The sequence below is a fragment of the Danio rerio genome, chromosome 12 (assembly GCF_052040795.2).
Source record: "Danio rerio strain M-AB ecotype USA chromosome 12, GRCz13ab, whole genome shotgun sequence".
Taxonomy (NCBI): domain Eukaryota; kingdom Metazoa; phylum Chordata; class Actinopteri; order Cypriniformes; family Danionidae; genus Danio; species Danio rerio.
Genome location: NC_141032.1, coordinates 2,129,385 through 2,147,801, shown reverse-complemented (window position 1 = coordinate 2,147,801; position 18,417 = coordinate 2,129,385). Strand labels below are relative to the sequence as shown.

Below are 18,417 nucleotides of genomic sequence, written 5' to 3'. Positions count from 1 at the left end.
CGATAACCGTTCTTCCCTACCTTCAAGCTCCTCATAATAAAGGTGCAAATGAGGAAAAGTTGCAGATGACCATGCAAATATTCATGAACATACTGTTTTGCCTTACTATCACCCGCTCTTCTCTTTAATGGGGTATATGCCAAGCTAGTGTTAACGTTAATACTGGTGAAAGGTTAATGTGACTATTTTCAATATCATACGCTTCCATTTACAGCATCGATGTTGTAATGTAATTCAAAAACAATCAGTTGAATAGACTTCAGCGTTCAGTAAGTTGCTCAAGTGTAAAACAAGATGAAAAGCTGTTTAAACAAGCGCCGTCAGGAGCAGCAGGCGAGTGCAGAAAGTCCATTGAAAATACTGAGGTAAAATAATGTTCCATATTTTAAAGAAATGGCGCAGGACAATAACATTTAATGTAAAACACTTTATATCATATCTCAATCAGGCAGTGAAGATCAGTGACTTATAGAAATTATACCATAAACGCTGCGGTTTTGTATCGGCACAACAGTTTACTGGAAGCACTTAAACTGGGTTACTGACAATCAAGAGTCTTTCTACATATACCCTAATATCGCTACCCAGAGGATAAGCTTGGGCTCACAGAAAGACTTTTTGGTAACACTTTAGAATAACTATCCGTTATAACTAGTTCATAGACCATTAATAAACTGTTAGTTAACAAGTTATAAATGACTTGTTAAATAAAAGTTAATAGTTTGTTAATTATTTATAACTGTGCCTTATAGATGGCCAATGGATAACTTACAAGCTGTTAGTTAACAAGTTATAAATGACTTCTTAACTGTATTTTAACGATTTACAACTACACCTAATACATTAGTAATAGATCATGAACAAGCTGTTGGTAAATTACTTAATAAATACTTGTTAAGTATCAGTTAATGGTGTATGTTATTGGGACGTTGTTCTAAAGTTGCAGCTATTCTTCATTTATTAACTGTTAGTAAATCAGGAATAGTTGCAACTAGAACAACGTCTTAATAACATGCTGAAGCTAATAACTAACACTTAACTATTATATTTACTCAAACTTTACAGATCACCATCCAATAACACCAGTGAAACTTTGTAGAACTTTAATAAAATAAATTTGTATTTATTTTGTTTTCAAGTTTAGCACTTCATGGGTTTGTATTCTTGCATACTGCTGTTCTGCCATGTGATGGATCAGTGTGTGTGTTTCTATACATTAAACACAACGTTCAACATTTCATCTGTGGAGTTTCTTTGGTAAAACACAGCACACAGAAAAGCCTATAAGTGGAACAAGGTTAAGATACAAACATTTTATATTTTAAATATCACATCAAATCTCTGTAGCTTGAACTTGTTCCATCCATTTGCTGTTCTACAAAGTTTCACTGGAATTAGTAGATGGTTAACAAACAATGAACAACTGATCTGTAAAGTTTGAGTGATGTCGCACATGTCGCATCTAAACAAACAGCAGATTCGGTTGTCAGAAGACGATGACTAGCTTTGTTTTTGCATGGATCTTTCGTCCGTGCCCCCTAAACCATAAGCTAATCTCTTTTGTAAGGGCGGCATGAACACCGTGAGGTTGGCTTGATCATCGTTTGCCAAGAGTACCAGTCGAGCTTGCTCCACCCTTGTTCATTCCTGCACACCATCTTTGTATTACATTGTCGTGTTTCAGCTGTCTATTTAAATATGTCACTTCCTGTGTTGCCGTTTCCCTGGTTTGTTACACATGCTGGTGACGATTCTCTGTCAACCAATCAGCAACTATTGTGCAAGGTACCCTTTGGAAAAAGTGCCCAAAAATTAGTATGGTTCACTATTTTGGTACTTTTGACAGTAGGAATGGACATAAACGTGCAGCATAATTTAACAATTCATAATGTTCAGTGAAAACAGGCCAAAAGAGGACTAAGCACCACAAGGAAAAATAAAAGAAAATGTGATTTGCTACACCAGCAGATGTCTGAATATCAGAAAGGTAGAGAGTTGCTGGAGTGTTCAGGGTTAAGGGGCAGTTCCCCGAGGGCTGGGGCTGATAAAGCCATCTGACAGCATCTTGGATGAGGGAAGTACATCTGCTTCACATTTCCACCATGTCAGAACCCATACTATCTTTGCTCTTGGCTTGTTTGCAACTCATTGGCTCAATCATATTTTCTATTGTTGTAATAATATTTAATGGCATGTATCTACATCTGTACTAACGCTATGACTAGCCATACTGGTGTCATCAGGTCTTCTATCGCGACCACCATTCATTTGAAGCTAATAAAGCACGGTGAATACGATCCCACTTGAGGTTTACCATCTAAAATACAGATAATTACATGAAGGTCTGAACATCCTACATGCCTTTCAGAATGATTCATCATTGACTTCAACTACTTTGTTCAATGTTTGCAACTCATTGGCTCAATCATATTTTTTATAGTTGTAATGATTTTTAATATTGAGCCAGATCAGTCTCAAAAACAATACAATCACAAAATCAAATTTGTAAATCCACAATTCATGAATTCACAAGTGAAAATCATAAATAATTTTGCAAAATGAAATGGATTAGCATTTTTTGAATCATGTTTTTATTTTACGAATTGGATTTGCATATATTGTATTGTGTTTTTGAATTTCCGAACTGGATTTGTGTGTTTTTGAATTGTGTTTTGAATTCTTGAGTTGGATTTGTGTAACTTTGAATTGTTTTGAATTTACGAATTGGATTTTTGTATTTTTGAATCATGTTTCGAATTTACAAACTGGATTTGCAAATTTTTTAACTGTGTTCTGCACTTAAGAATTGGATTTGCATATTTTTGAAACGCGTTTCGATTTTACGAATTGCATTTGCATCATTTGTATAGTGCTTTGAATTTACGAATTGGATTTTCATATTTTGTATCGCATTTGGAATTTACGAATTGGATTTGCATATATTCTATCATGTTTTGAATTTACGAATTGGATTTGCAAATTTTGTATCGTGATTTGAATTTACAAACTGGATTTGCATATTTTTTAACCGTGTTTTTAATTTACCCATTGGATTTGTGCATTTTTGAATAGCGGTTTGAATTTACAAGTTGGATTTGCATATTTTGTATCGTGTTTTGAATTTACGAATTGGATTTGCGTAATTTTGAATTGTGTTTTGAATTTACGAAGTGGACTTATTTTTAAATTGTGTTTTGAATTTATGACTTGAATTTGTGTGTTTTTTTAATCGTGATTTGAATTTACGAAGCGGACTGACATATTTTTAAATTGTGTTTTGAATTTATGAATTGGATTTGCGTATTTATGAATCGTGTTTTAAACTTACAAATTGGATTTTGTAAAAGTGAATTGTATTGTGGATGTATTAATTTTATTTTAAAAATGTATTATTTTTTAGACTGATCTGGCTCTATATTTAATGGCATGTAACTTAATCTTTACTATCACTATGTCTTCCATCGCGACCACCATTCATTCAAAGCTAATAAAGCAGCATGAATACGATCCCACTTGAGGTTTACCATCTAAAGTACAGATAATTACATGAACACCCTGCATGCCGTTCAGAATGATTCATCATCATTCACTAACAACTTTACTGTGAGAATCGTTTTTTGGCTTCCCTCTTGTGCTGATTGTCTAGGCACTTAACAGTAGTGAAAGTATCAATGTTTAGCTATTTTCTCAAGCCTTCTATGCGTTTCAGGGCTGTTTTTAGTGTGCAGTTGCTAAAATAGAGTTGACTGCCCCTTGCTGCTGCTGTGCGTCAGCAACCTCAATGGTTTTGGACGCTGTTAGCTCAGCCCATATGGAGCCACTTCACACAAGCGTTAGCCTAAGCCAGATCTATGACCAGAAGACACAGCACCACCCCAGCCACAGACAGAAACTGAGTTGGCGTCCTAGTAATGGTCTACTGGCGACCATTGCCAAGAAGTCATCGTGTAAGGAACTCAGAAAATGAGGCTCTGAGACTCTGTTGAGGGTCCTTTATTAATTATTTCCAAACTCTTGGGAGATTTCCTGTTGTGGTGATAGCGATTGGAGTAACAGAGCAGATGGGACGGGCTTTATGAAACATTAACTCTTGCAGTTTCTCCACTCAGCCTAATTTGTGAATGTGCAAAGTCTTTTATTAGAACGTTGTATCATTCTAGCATGCCGTTGGTTTCTGTGATGCTGATAGGCTAAAAGGGGAAGTGAGTCTGTGAAAATTATTAACAGGCATTTTTTTTGCGTGAACACATTCATTTGCAACAAATTTGTATGCGCACTGTGATAAGCACAAGTATGAAGCCTATATTCCGACCCCGCCGCGTAGTAAACAAATTCCAACTTCCCGTTCACCTGAGCTTCTCTGCAGGCTGAAGCTTCACCCCTCCCCCACTTACTCTGTATAACCCTCCATCTCAAAGCAATATCTTTTAAAGGCACAGTTTAATGAAAAAAAGTGTGATTATTATTTTTATTTATTTATTTTCACGGTCAATGGCACCCTTACTTGGAAAGTGTGGTGTATGCCAGAAAGTTGCAATCAACATCATTCTCACTCAAAGAAAAAAACATTGAATTTAAAAAGTATTGAATTAAAAAGCTAGTTGACTAGCATAAACTGAAAACAAATCTCACCGAATTAACAAGTTCTTGCATTTTAATGACTTGAATTCCAGGTTTTGTATTTTTAGATCCTGAAGTTTCACATTGCTGTTTATTTAAGCTGTGAATATTTCAACTAAAAATATTTCAAACGCATTTTAACACTTATAAATTCATCAATTCATATTCAATTTCCAGATTTCACGTACAAAATATTCAATACCCTTTAAAAATATGATGCATAATATTCAAAAGGCAATTTTCATCTCATTTTATTTCAGTTCAAATATTCGCTTCCATAAATTCAGTGGTTCAAATTCCACTGTTAAAATTCAACATTACATGCGGGAATTGCTGGAAAAGCAATAGATTGCAGATTGAAGATCGCCAGCTGCTTATTATATATATATATATATATATATATATATATATATATATATATATATATATATATATATATATATATATATATATACATATATATATATACATATATATACATATATATATATACATATATATACATATATATATATACATATATATATATATATATATATATATATATATATATATATATATATATACATATATATATATATATATATATATATATACATATATATACATATATATACATATATACATATATATACATATATATATATATATATATATATATACACATATATATATATACACATATATATATATACACATATATATACATATATATATATACATATATATATATACATATATATATATATACATATATATATATATATACATATATATATATATACATATATATATACATATATATATATATATACATATATATACATATATATATATATATACACAGCAACAGTGTTAACCACTAAGCCACCGTGCCACCAGTCAGATATCAGTTTAATACAACATGATCAAACTTTGTCATCCTTCATTCTCTTCTGAAGAAAGCTAGAGGCCAGCGAACGGTGGCACCAATTGACTTTCATTGCTCAGGGGAAAAAAAAGTACACGGAAACATTTGTCTAAATGTCTTCTTTCATGTTCAAGTCAGTCAAAAACACTTGTGGAACTACAAAAATGATGCATTATTTCCGAGTCAACTGTCCCATGAAGTGTGCCAGCTTAACCGATCGATATTTGTCAATAAACTTGTTTCCATCCTACACGTACAGCGAGGATCTTGGCTGAATCCGATGTCTTGGCCACTGTCTCTGTTTTTACAGGCTGATTAAGTCATGCTTTTGTTTCCAGGGTCACCGAGACATTTCCCATAATCCCAACGCGAGGCTGAGCTAACCAGCTAACGAAGTAACGACGGAAACACTCTGACGCTCGCGCTTTAGCGCGCGTCCAGACCGAGCAAAGGTCCTTGTGCAAGAATCAATCAAATCCATCTCTCTCGGGGTGTGTTCTCGCCACTTTGGTCTCGGCAGAGCACTTAAAGAAGCACGTGTGTCCGCTCCAGTGGAGAACGTCGTAAAACAAGGCTAGAACGTACAGTGGAAACCTTCGGCGTCCTTCACCAATAGCTGAGCCCCAAAGTAAAGCCACCTAATCTGCCCCACCCCGAAAAATGAGTTCCATATTTTAGCAAAACATCTAATTTGATGTGTGCGTGTGTGTGTGCTTATGCCAGTTTAGATGCATTAGCTGTCATATTTTCCTCTCTTGGAGAAAACAACTCTATTTGTGTGTGTGTGTGTGTGAGCGACGGGGCAGGATCAGAGTGTACCTTTTTCTTCAGGAGTCTACATGCTGTGACGTTTCACAAAAAAACCACACGCTTGTCTTAGAAGCCACTTTCCCAACACGCCTCGTCCAATGCTGCCCTTGATTGAATGCAAAAACCATTATGGCCAGGCTTTTTGGCGGAGAGTCTTTAGAATAGGGAGTCTTGGGAAATGGCAAATCAAATCAGCCTGGCAGCTACCGCTCTGCCACTTCCCATACAGTAAGCGCTCGCCCCCTCGCCCAACACATACCCAGTCAAAATAGTGAGCTCAATGCTTGGCGTAGCTGCCCGTGGGTACGGGACTCCCTGTCAGAATCGTCCACTGGGCTCAAACATAAAAAGCAAGCACTGAAACCCAGAGTGTGGCCAGGGGCCGGCCCACTCTTTCCATTTGCCACCACTCAACACAGAGGATGTTAAAAACAAGTTGATCGCTGGAGAAAACAAACTGCACAGAGACGCATTGTTCGCGGGCCCACTCTGTCATGAAGGAAAGGTCTGGGAAATAGGAGCTGTCTCCATTGAGCTTCCACTGTTAGTTAGTGCACATGATGCAAGCAGGCCAGATTCCACAGGCATTGATAACATCGCTGATTACGAGCTCCAGGAGAAGCGAGCCATCATTATACTAACCGTCCAGCGCTTCTAATCATACAAGCTGATCATCAAAACACCTCATCAAGCATATATAGCATCTATAGGATGCACGCCTTCCTCTCTTATGCACTGTGTTAGACACACTTCTGTTCCGGTTTATACAGATAGCTCTTTTGTTTGTTTATACTTTGTACTTTTTGTCTCCAGAACAAACCACTGATATACGATGACTTGCCTAATTACCCTAACTTTACCCTAATTACCCTAGGTAAGCCTTTAAATGTCACTTTAAGCTGTATAGAAGTGTCTTGAAAAACATCTAGTCTAATATTATTTACTGTCATCATGGCAAAGAGAAAATAAATCAGTTATTAAAGATGAGTTATTAAAACTATGATGTTTAGAAATGTGTTGACAAATTCTTCTTTCTGTTAAACAGAAATTGGGGAATAATATACAGAGATGCTATTAATTTGGACTACAACTGTATATTCTACATCCCTAAACCTACCCCTTATGATTATAGAGGCAAATATCATAGGTAATGGATTATTTATATTTTTAATTGTACCTCAAAATAAAGTGTGACCACATTTTCTTCTATATATTGAGGTCTCCTTATGGATCTTTGTAATGAATATATCTGCAGTTTTAAAGTACATGCAGGGTTCAACGCTAAGGATTTTTTCTACTGGTCCAATCGGGCCAATGGTTCAGATTTTCACTTGCCCTGCCAAAATTTTCACTGGCCCCATTAAAAAATTAAAAAAAAGACAAGTTAATACTTATTTTTAGCCACATATTTTAAATAATGTGTCAAAAATAACTTGTGTGAATCTACAATTTCAATATTCGAAAAATGTTAATAAATGTATGAGCTCAATTCAGAGCTATGCAAACAAAAAATTGCATTATGGGAAATGTGGAGGTATTTTATTGCAGTTCGAAATTATTAAACAAAAGGTGGCTGACTGGAAAATTGTGAAAAATAAATAAATAATAATAATAATAATAATCACCATTTTTTTCATTGTGTTTTCATGTAATAAACAGACATTTTACTTTAGACTTTTAATTTGATATTGCTGCCATGTTGCCGTCTCTTCGCTGTACTGGTTGTTACCAGGATACAGAAAAAATAGCATGCTCAAAACATCAAATCAGATAGGAGGATCCGAAAAGCAGTCGACATCAGAGAAGGTAGCATTTTAAGGGTGCTTTCACACCTACACTTTTGTTTCGGAACGTATCTCGTTTGCCTAGTTAGCGCGGTTCGATTGGCATATGTGAACAGGGCAATCGCGCTCTGTTCCGCGCCAAAGTAATCGCTCCGAGATCGCTTGAGTGAGGTGGTCTCGGCTCGATTGAAACGAACGCTGGAGCGGATCGATTGCAGTGAGAAAGCGATCTGATCGCGGTTATATCACAGTGTTTTATAGATATGTAATAGGCTTACGGCTATATGAAGAGAGAATTATGAGTAGGGCGGGAAGTTTCGCGAGTCTCCGGATGCCCGCAAACAAGTGATGATCTCCGGGTAATCTCGCGTCTCCCTCCGGTCTTCAAATAGGCATCGTCGCGCACCCTTCTCACCCCTCCCTCCCTTCTCCCTCCACCCCTTCTCATCCGTCTCTCCTCACACACGTCGCGCGCGCTCACCCTGTCAATCACCACCAAACCATCACCTCTCCTGACAGCTTAGCGGGACGCTGCAAAATAAACCCTGACTAATGTGAGGAGAGTTTACTCGCACGTGACTTGTTTTAGCTCTTTTGGTCCGATTAGAAACTTTGCAGTGTGAAAGCGAACCGCTCCAAGAGCAAAGAGCAACAATGTAACAATTGTAATCTCTGTTTCGGAACAACTGAATTGATTCACAGGTGTGAAAGCACCCTAAGACTAAAAAGCTGAAGCTTAAAATGCACACAATTGACAAATAGTTGCAGGCAAGTTAAACTTTAGTGACAAGGCAGCACTTTTCCAATCGGGCCAGTAATAATCCTGTCTACTGTCCCAAGCATCTTTCACACTGGCCCCGGGCCATAGGGCAGTCCTTATTGTTGAGCCCTGACATGATACTGAAATCACTTGATATAAGTTTTTTCTCTTATGTACTACATGCTGTGGTATATCAGGATGTTAGAAAAGACTAAAAAAAACAGTCACACACCCAAACAATCACATACAACCGCATGGTTCATAAAATATACATTACGTATAACGTAAGGCAAATTTGTGGTGAGCTGTGATCATATGTAACACAGACGCTGGAGGCTTCATTCGTCATAAATACACTTTTTTTTCCTTCTGTTACTCTATTATTACAAAATGATGGCAATTATTCCCCTCCCAAAAATGACAAGCGATGTGACCACTGCTGCGCAAATCCCCAGCAAATTCTACGTGCCGTTCCTTTGATTGAGTTGGATCACCAGTTTAGACAGTTTACAAAACCATTGGTTTGCATATGGATTTTCACAGCCATGTCGTGGAAATTTCCCCTTCGCTCTGTCTGGAGTGCATGTGCAAACGATTGAGTGGAATTACAGCCAATGGGAAATTCAAATGTAGATATATGTATGCGTGGGTGGATGGATGGCAGTGCAGATGGATACAGTTTGCATGTTCCCCTTTTCCATTGCAGTATCGCTCTTGTGGGTACAAAAATGATACAGTGCCAGACTATATTTCCAAGTCCTACACTCTCACACTTCGGTTTTCACACCTGCCTATTCTGAAAAACAAAAAAGCCTGACAGGACTGCAAGGGGGGAGGCTAAAAACATCCGAGTCTCAAGGTTACTTTATCTCATTTTGGACAGATTTACTGGCATTATGCAAAAACCTGTGCTTGAAATCATCCGTAACACTTCCAGGACTGGAGTTTGATAACAGGATAAAAGTAAGCTTGTAAGTTTAAGGAGTATTATTAGTCTGACAAGTAAAGAACTGACTCTCTCAATAAATGGATGAATGAACGAATCATTTATTCATTCATTCAACCAACCAACCAATCAATCAATCAATCAATCAACCACCCAACCAAGCAACCAACCCCCCAACCAATCAATCAATCAAACCAGCAAGCAAGCAACCAATCAATCAAGCAACCGCCCAACCATCCACTCAACCAACCTCCCTAACCAATCAATCAAATCAAATCAAATCAAAATCAAGTAACCTACCAACCAACCAAATCAATCCATGGTTTATCTGATTTTTCTTTATGCTATCCATTTGAACATTAATCTGGTCAGAAACCAAACATATTTTTTTAAGTCACTATGAATTGCTTTTTTTTTTTTTAAATCACATTTTATAAGACCACCAAGACTTGTTGTATAGATCATATACTCACCATTTAAAAGGATAAATCCAATCAACCAATCAATCAAATAAACAAATAACCACCCACTCAACCAATCAACCACTGAATTGATTGATCAAGCAAGCAACCAATCAATTAATCAATCAAGCAAGCAAGCAGCCAACTAAAAAAATAACTAATCAATCAATCACTCAACCGAACAACTACCCAGCCAGCCAGCTATCCAATCCAGCAACCAACCAACCAGCCAGCCAGCTAATCTAGCAACCAACCAACCAACAAGCCACCCAATTAATCAAGCAACCAGCCAAAAACCAACCTCTTAACTAAACAACAAACCACCCAATCAATCAAGCAACCAGCCAAAAACCAACCTCCCAACCAACAAACCGACCAACTGACCAACCAACCAACCAGCCAGCCAGCCAATCTAGCAACCAACCAACAAGCCACCCAAATCAATCAAGCAACAAGCCAACAACCAACCTGCCAACCAAACAACAAACCAACAAACCACACAATCAATCAAGCTACCAGCCAAAAACCAACCTCACAACCAACCCAACGACCAACTGACCAACCAACCAACAAGCCACCCAATCAATCAAGCAACCAGCCAAAAACCAACCTCACAACCAACCAACCGACTAACTGACCAACCAACCAGCCAGCCAGCCAATCTAGCAAAAAACCAACCAACAAACCACCCAATCAATCAAGCAACCAGCCAACAACCAACCTGCCAACCAACCAACTAACCAACCAGCCAGCCAACCAACCAACCAGCCAGCCAACCATCCCATCAATCATTTAACCAATCAAATCAATCCATGGTCTCTATCCATTTGAATACATATATACAAACATGTTTTGCAAGTCACTACAAGTTGCTTTTTTCTAATCACATTTCTGAGAGTCTGTTGTTGTTTATATCATATGGTCACCTTTTACATTGATGGTTCACCCTAAACTGAAAATGAACTCATCACCTATTCACGTTCAGGTAGTCCTTCATGAGTTTCTTCGGTTAAACAAAAAAGAAGATATTTTGAAGAATGCTGGAACCAATCAATGTCCATACTTCCAGAAAGAGACTATGGAAGTCAACGAGTTCCAAAAACCAGCATTCTGCAAAATACCTTCTTTTGTGTTAAATAGAAGAAAGTCAACTAGTTTGTTTGTTTGTTTGTTTGTTTGTTTGTTTGTTTGTTTGTTTAAATTTTTGGATAATCTATCCTTTTAATGCCTATAGGTGGCTTACAATTAAATATTTAGATTTAAGTTGAACAATCCCTAAATTTGCTGCCAGCTGTAATTTCCAGGCCAAAGACAAATCACTATAGCTTGAATTTACCATGAATGCTTTATAAAAATTCTATGTAAAAGGTCTCAAATCTACTGCTTACTTTATACCCCAACATATTTCAATGAAACAGTACAGCAGGTTTGTACAGCGTTCTGGACACATGTGAAACAGTAAGGGGGTGGGGGGGGGGGTTGAGCTGTGGTTGTGATTGGCCATTATAAGTCCTGGGCTCTTTTTCAGTCCATGCTTCTTGCCAAAACCACATTCACCGAAAGCAGGCAGCACAGAATGAGTAAGTGAGATGTGACGCAACAGCTAAAGACGTCAGCGTGCCCGGGTACAAGACGACAAATAAAGCATATCGCAGAACAACATCAGACCCTAAAATAGATTTCTCTGGACTGGAGATTTACATTTGTCAGTAATATGGAAATAAAACAAATGATATATTGATGGGCTGTGGAATTATACGGCAATTATGCACACCAGAGGTGGTGATGCAGATGATTATGCAATTTATACTATGGTTACCACATCTAAAACAAATAAATAACTTGCTGTTTTTATCAGAGTGTATTATTTTTATTTGCTTGGTCACCATGTCTGTGCGTTTTGACTCTTTTGTTGTTGTCTCAGGCATGGACCTGAGCATGCGTGTTACTTGACAGATTGTATTGAATTGTAATTTATTCATTTATTGTCACAAGCTCATTGGAAATACATGCTTCAATCTACAATTTTGTGAAACCAAAAAATGTACTTCAACATACGTTTGACTGCCATTTCGAGGCTGAATGAACACTAGGGGCAGTATAATGACATTTTAATTATTAATAAATAATTAATATTAAACAATTATTTCTGGTCTTTTTCACACTAAATAATATTTACAGGGACATATTATGTATTTATTTATTTATTTGTCACAGGCTTACTGGAAATGTGATCTTCAGCCAACATTTTTGTGAGACCACAAAAATTTACTTTATCACAAGTTTGACTGCAGTTTCAAGGCAAAATGAACACTAGGGGGCAGCATGACGACAAAAACTTTCCTTTTCACATTATTATATTTACAGGGATTATTTTTTATTTATTTATTGCAACAGCCTTATTAGAAATATGTTCTTCATCCTACATTTTTGCGAAACCCAAAAAACGCACTTCAACATTTACTTTCGAGGTAAAATGAACACTGGGGGCAGTATGGAGACAAAAAAAACTTCTGCTCTTTTTCACACTAATTGAGTTTACATTATTATATTATTTATTTATGTATTTATTTATTGTAACAGGCTCATTAAAAATATGTACTTCATCCTACATTTTTGCGAAACCTAAAAAATTTACTTTAACAGAGTTGACTGCAGTTTCGAGGTAAAATGAACACTAGGGGGCAGTATGGCGACAACTTTATTTTTTTAAACTAATGATATTTATATATATATATATTTTTTTTTTCACAGGCTTACTGGAAATAAGTGCTTCATCCTACATTTTTGAGAAACCGCAAAAACCTACTTCAACATACGTTTGACTAAAGTTGAGGTAAAATTGACACTTGGGGTCGACATGACGACAAAAAACTTTTGTACCTTTACACACTAATTACATTTACAGGATATATTATTTATTTATTTATTTATTTATTTATTTATTTATTTATTTATTTATTTATTTATTGTCACAGTCTTATTGGAAATAAGTGCTTCATCTTACATTTTTATGAAACCCAAATAAACACACTCCAACATACATTTGACTGCAGTTTTGAGGTACAATGAAAACAATGGGGCAATATGATGACAAAAACTTCAGTTCCTTTTCACACTAATGATATTTACTGGAATATTTTATTTATTTATTTATTTAATTTACTGTCATTTGAAATACATGCTTTTTCCTACATATTTGCGAAACCCAAAAAACATACTTCAGCATAGGTTTGATGGTAGTTTCGAGGTAAAATTAACACTAGGGGGCAGCATGACAACAATCACTTCTATTCCTTTTTTACACAAATGATATTTACAGAGATTACTTATTGTAACAGGCTCATTGCACACTAAATAAATACCCCAAAACAACTTAACGATGTCTATGATTAGTAAAGAATACGTTTGGCTCACTATTATCAACTTTTCTGGTGTGGTCATTTGGCTTGTAGCTCACTTTGTACGATGTTGTGCTTTTAGTGCAGATTGCTTGAGTTTAAGTCCAGTTAAGCATGCTTACACATTCATTCATTCATTCATTTTCTTTTTGGCTTAGTTCATTTATTAATTGGAGGTCGCCACAGCGGAATGAACCGCCAACTTATCCACCACGTTTTACGCAGCGGATGCCCTTTCAGCTGCAACCCATCACTGGGAACATCCATACACACTTATTCACACACATACACTACGGACAGTTTTAGCCTACCCAATTCACCCGTACCACATGTCTTTGGACTGTGGGGGGAACCACAGTGCGCTTTTTACTTAATTTTGCTTTTGAAAACATTATTGGTTGGGTTTACGAAAAAGGTTTGCTAGCTGATATATACGACAACATCATGGATGTTTACCAGAAGGCTGTGTGTCTAAAATAAACAACAAACCATACCCTAATTAACATATTTCAAAAATACAAAAATATAGACAGCGCCCTCTAGTGGATTTTTCACCTGACAAAATGTATCCAGAGCAACGTATTTTTATATATATATATATATATATATATTAGGTAAGCAAAGTTTTATTTATATAGCACATTTCCCAGACTTTGCATCACAAAGTGCTTTACAATAAGACAACACAAGTAAAAGAACACATAAAATAAAGGACGACATGTTAAAACATATTAAAACAAGTTGAAAATCCAAATACAGAAACACTAATACTGTTAGTTTCAAAGCTTGACCAAAAAGATGCGTCTTTAAATGCTTTTTAAAAAGATTAACCGATCCCAGAGTTCTCAGTGCTATCGGGAGAGAGTTCCAGAGCCTTGGGCCCACAGCAATGAAGGCACCGTGCCCCAAGGCTCTGGAACTCTTTAGTCTTTAGACAAGTTCTGGGAATGGCTAAAAGGTCTTTGCCAGAAGACCTCAGAGAGTGGTTACATGAGTGACTACGTAAAATACGTATTGGTAATTCCTCACATTTATTACAAACACAATACAAAAATGCGTTGACAGACTTTGTGTTATACAGTAAATTACCAACATACATTGCCATTACAATGACCAACAGGTTGCAGTCTTCCCACCTGATTTACCAAACATGAATATCCCATGGATTAATCAACCGGATTATGTCGTTCCTCTCACCAAATCCTCACTGGCGTCTCTCTTTCCTAGTCTATAATCTTTAAAACGGCCCCTTCTCTCTTTCACATGTAATCTGCATTAACATCTTTCACTATGGGAAGCGCAATTGACAAGATACCTCATTTCTATCTGTTAAATTGATGGAAAACATTGTATAATTTGATAAATGATGGAAACGTTGGGTTAACACAACTTAATACGCAAGTGCTGTTTTCCATTTTGCATGTTCGAGTTAGCGCCAGATGTAAAAAGAGGACCGTTGAGACGGGTCTGGAGATTTTGACTTCTAACGGAATTAAGCAAGGCTTTTATTATTGTCGTACTTACACAGAGCTGTTTGCCAAGAGGTCTTTCTACGCCGTCAATAAACAAAACTCAATCTCAACTGATTAGGAAGCTAGGCGCTCGGTTTCTTCATACCGCTTTGCTCTTGGATGAAACGAGGGACAGAAGGCAGATGGAAAAGTGCCCCCTTTTTTTTAAAGTGTATTCTCCAAATTGGTTTTCTTGGATGGGGTTTCCCAGCGCATGTGTGAACATTAAACATCAGTGGCAGGCCGGCTATGATCCACTGGCACCGCTTGTCATTGGCAGCAATGGCAGGCCCAATCGGTCCAATCAAGACGCGGTTTTTCTGGAGCGTTTTTAACCGTGTGTGGTTAACCCGACGTTCCCTGAGCAGTGCACTTCTCAATGCACAAACTGCCAATCTCCAGCGGCATTGCATACGCTTTCCAATGCTCTGACGCAGACATGAACGCTAAACATGCAGTTGTTCATCCCTGCAGTGTCATTCAGAAGCTCTCAAACACAGGCTTGGTTTGTTCCGCCGACTAATTGCATTAAGAAAGTCAGGTTGGATGAAATTGTATGGAAATCATACAGAACTGCATACGGTTCCTATCAGAGTTTTATCCTGGACAGCTAAGTAGGCAAAACAATAACCTCCCTTAAAGACAACCGTAGCGGTAAAGTCAACAAGCGCTTTGGAAAAAACGCTGTCATTGTTTACCTCATGCCCGTGCAAATCCATATTTGTATCCAACTCGCATGGAGCATTCACTCAAGTTTAATTAGTGTTATTTAAAACTATTGGAGAGTTGATGAATATCTGAATGAATGAAAAATTAAATGAATATCTGAATGAATGAATAAATGAATGAATGAATGAATGAATGAATGAATGAATGAATGAACAGGCAAATGAAAGAAAAATCTAACAAAGTAATGAATAAATGAACGAATGAACAAATTAATGAACAAACAAATGAATGAATAATTGAATTAATTAATTAACAAATAAACGAATGAATGAATGAATGAATGAATGAATGAATGAACGAACGAACATGCAAAGGAATGAATGAATGAATGAATGAATGAATGAATGGGCAGACTAATAAAAGAACAATTGAAAGAATGAACAAACGAGCAAACAAAAGAATGAATGAATGATTGAATAAATATCTGAATAAATAAATGAATGAACAGGCAAATGAATGAATGAATGGGCAAATGAATGAATGAATGAATGAGTGAATGAACAGGCAAATGAATGAATGTATGAATGGGCATATAAATGAATGAATGAATGAATAAACAGGCAAATGAATGAATGAACGAATGGGCAAATGAATGAATGAATGAATGAATGAATGAATGAACAGACAAATGAATGAATGAATGAATGAATGAATGAATGAATGAATGAATGAATGGGCAAATAAATGAATGAATGAATGAATGAACAGGCAAATGAATGGATGAATGAACAGACAAATGAATGAAAGAAAAATCAAACAAATTAATGAAAAAAAGAACAAATGAATGAAATATTGAACAAACAAATTAATAAATGATTGAATTAATTAATTAACAAATGAATGAATGAATGAATGAATGAATGAATGAATGAATGAATATAATTAATGGGCAGATGAAAGAATGAACTAAGAAATGAATGAAATAACGAATAAACGTTCGTAATTATTTAATTAATTAATTCATATATTAAGTTAATAGGATGTTTTACAGAGGGTTGAATACTTTTTTATGCCTAAATAAAGAGTAATATACACAAAAATGCTGGGTTCTTTCAACCCAAATATGGGTAAAGTGTGAATGACCTCAAAATATTGGTTATCTTTGGTCTATAAATGATCAAAAATACCCCTGCTGTATGTTTTGTCCACATTTCATATTTTGTCCATATGCATCTATTTTCATCTGCACATCAAATGGACTTTAATGCATTTGAACTTGAAGAAAACTAAATCAATATCTTCATCTGTGTCATTTTGTTAATAGATGTTTCTTTATCATGCCAGACTCACTATTAACATTTCATTTGAGTTACTTAAGTACATCAAGTTCAATTAAAATACAAATTAAACATGTTTATTCGACTGTTTAGCAACTTTAACTAATAGAAAATAATATTCATGGTATTAGTTGACCATGTCCTGCAATAAACAATCATCTGAACTCATGCATTCTGAAAATATGATTATTTAGGGCATTTAAAATAGATACAATAAATAATATTTAAATTAATTCAAATAAATAAAACAAAAATTTACTATCCCTTTAAGAGGAAGCCAAAGCTGCAGATTTGAAGCTGGAGTCTTAAAAAAAGAAGATGCTAATCAGTCCCACAGAGAGAAAGAGCGAAGGACAGGAAAAGAGGGAGGATAAGGAGAGCTAAAACGAGGACAGATAAAGCCATGCAAGCTCCAGTTACAAAAACACAGACTCCTGCACTGACTCCAGGTGAGCAGCTTTATTAAAGAGCGTCTGTAGAGAAATCCAGCACAACAACACGTATTCTGATGCTCACTGAAAAAAAGCCTGCAGTGGGAATGCAATTACAACAGGAATTTTTCAATTTCTCGCTGTCTGGGATTCTGCTGTGGTGCACGGTGATGCTTGTTTATGAACTTAACACTATGCAAACGGGGTAGAAATAGATGTCAAGGTGTTATATAACATGCAGAGAAAGATAACTCTCAGATGTGTGTGAGTATATATATAATATGCAGTGTGTATTATGGCAATATGAGTTAATATTATACATATGTTTAAACTATAGGAGAAAACAATCAAGGTCATATAATGCAATTCAAAAACATACAATAAAATACAGAAAATAAATTAATTAATTTAATAAAAAATGACTAAATTTAATTTAAAAGTATTAAAAATATGATAAAATAAAACACAAAAATAAGTACATAATTATATGAAATATTTCAATAATATAAAAAATAAAAACAAAATAAAATAAAAATAGATAAAAATTAAATATAAAATATAATTAAATAAAATACATAAAATAAATAAATTAATAAAAATAAAAATAATTTAAATTAATTAAATAAAAAAATTATAAAACAAATATAATGAAATACAATAAAATTAATAAATTATGTTAAAGATATTTTTAAAAGATAAAAATAAAAAGTAAAAATTCAATTAAATTTAGTTAAAAATAAATCAATTTAAATTCAATTAAATTTAATAAAAAAATAA

The 18,417-nt window shown here is 35.5% G+C and overlaps 1 protein-coding gene and 1 long non-coding RNA gene across 29 annotated transcripts in view; both read right to left on the bottom strand.

The window, feature by feature from the left end:
- Window positions 1-18,417, bottom strand: part of LOC147834363 (uncharacterized) — a 332,733-nt gene that overhangs the window by 163,629 nt on the left and 150,687 nt on the right. The gene's annotated exons all lie outside the window — the stretch shown is intronic.
- LOC147841246 (uncharacterized) lies at window positions 13,043-17,445 on the bottom strand. The gene is made up of 3 exons (XR_015503759.2): window positions 14,790-17,445; window positions 13,458-14,032; window positions 13,043-13,096 (listed from the first exon to the last, which is right to left on the bottom strand). It is a non-coding gene; the product is annotated as an uncharacterized LOC147841246 (long non-coding RNA).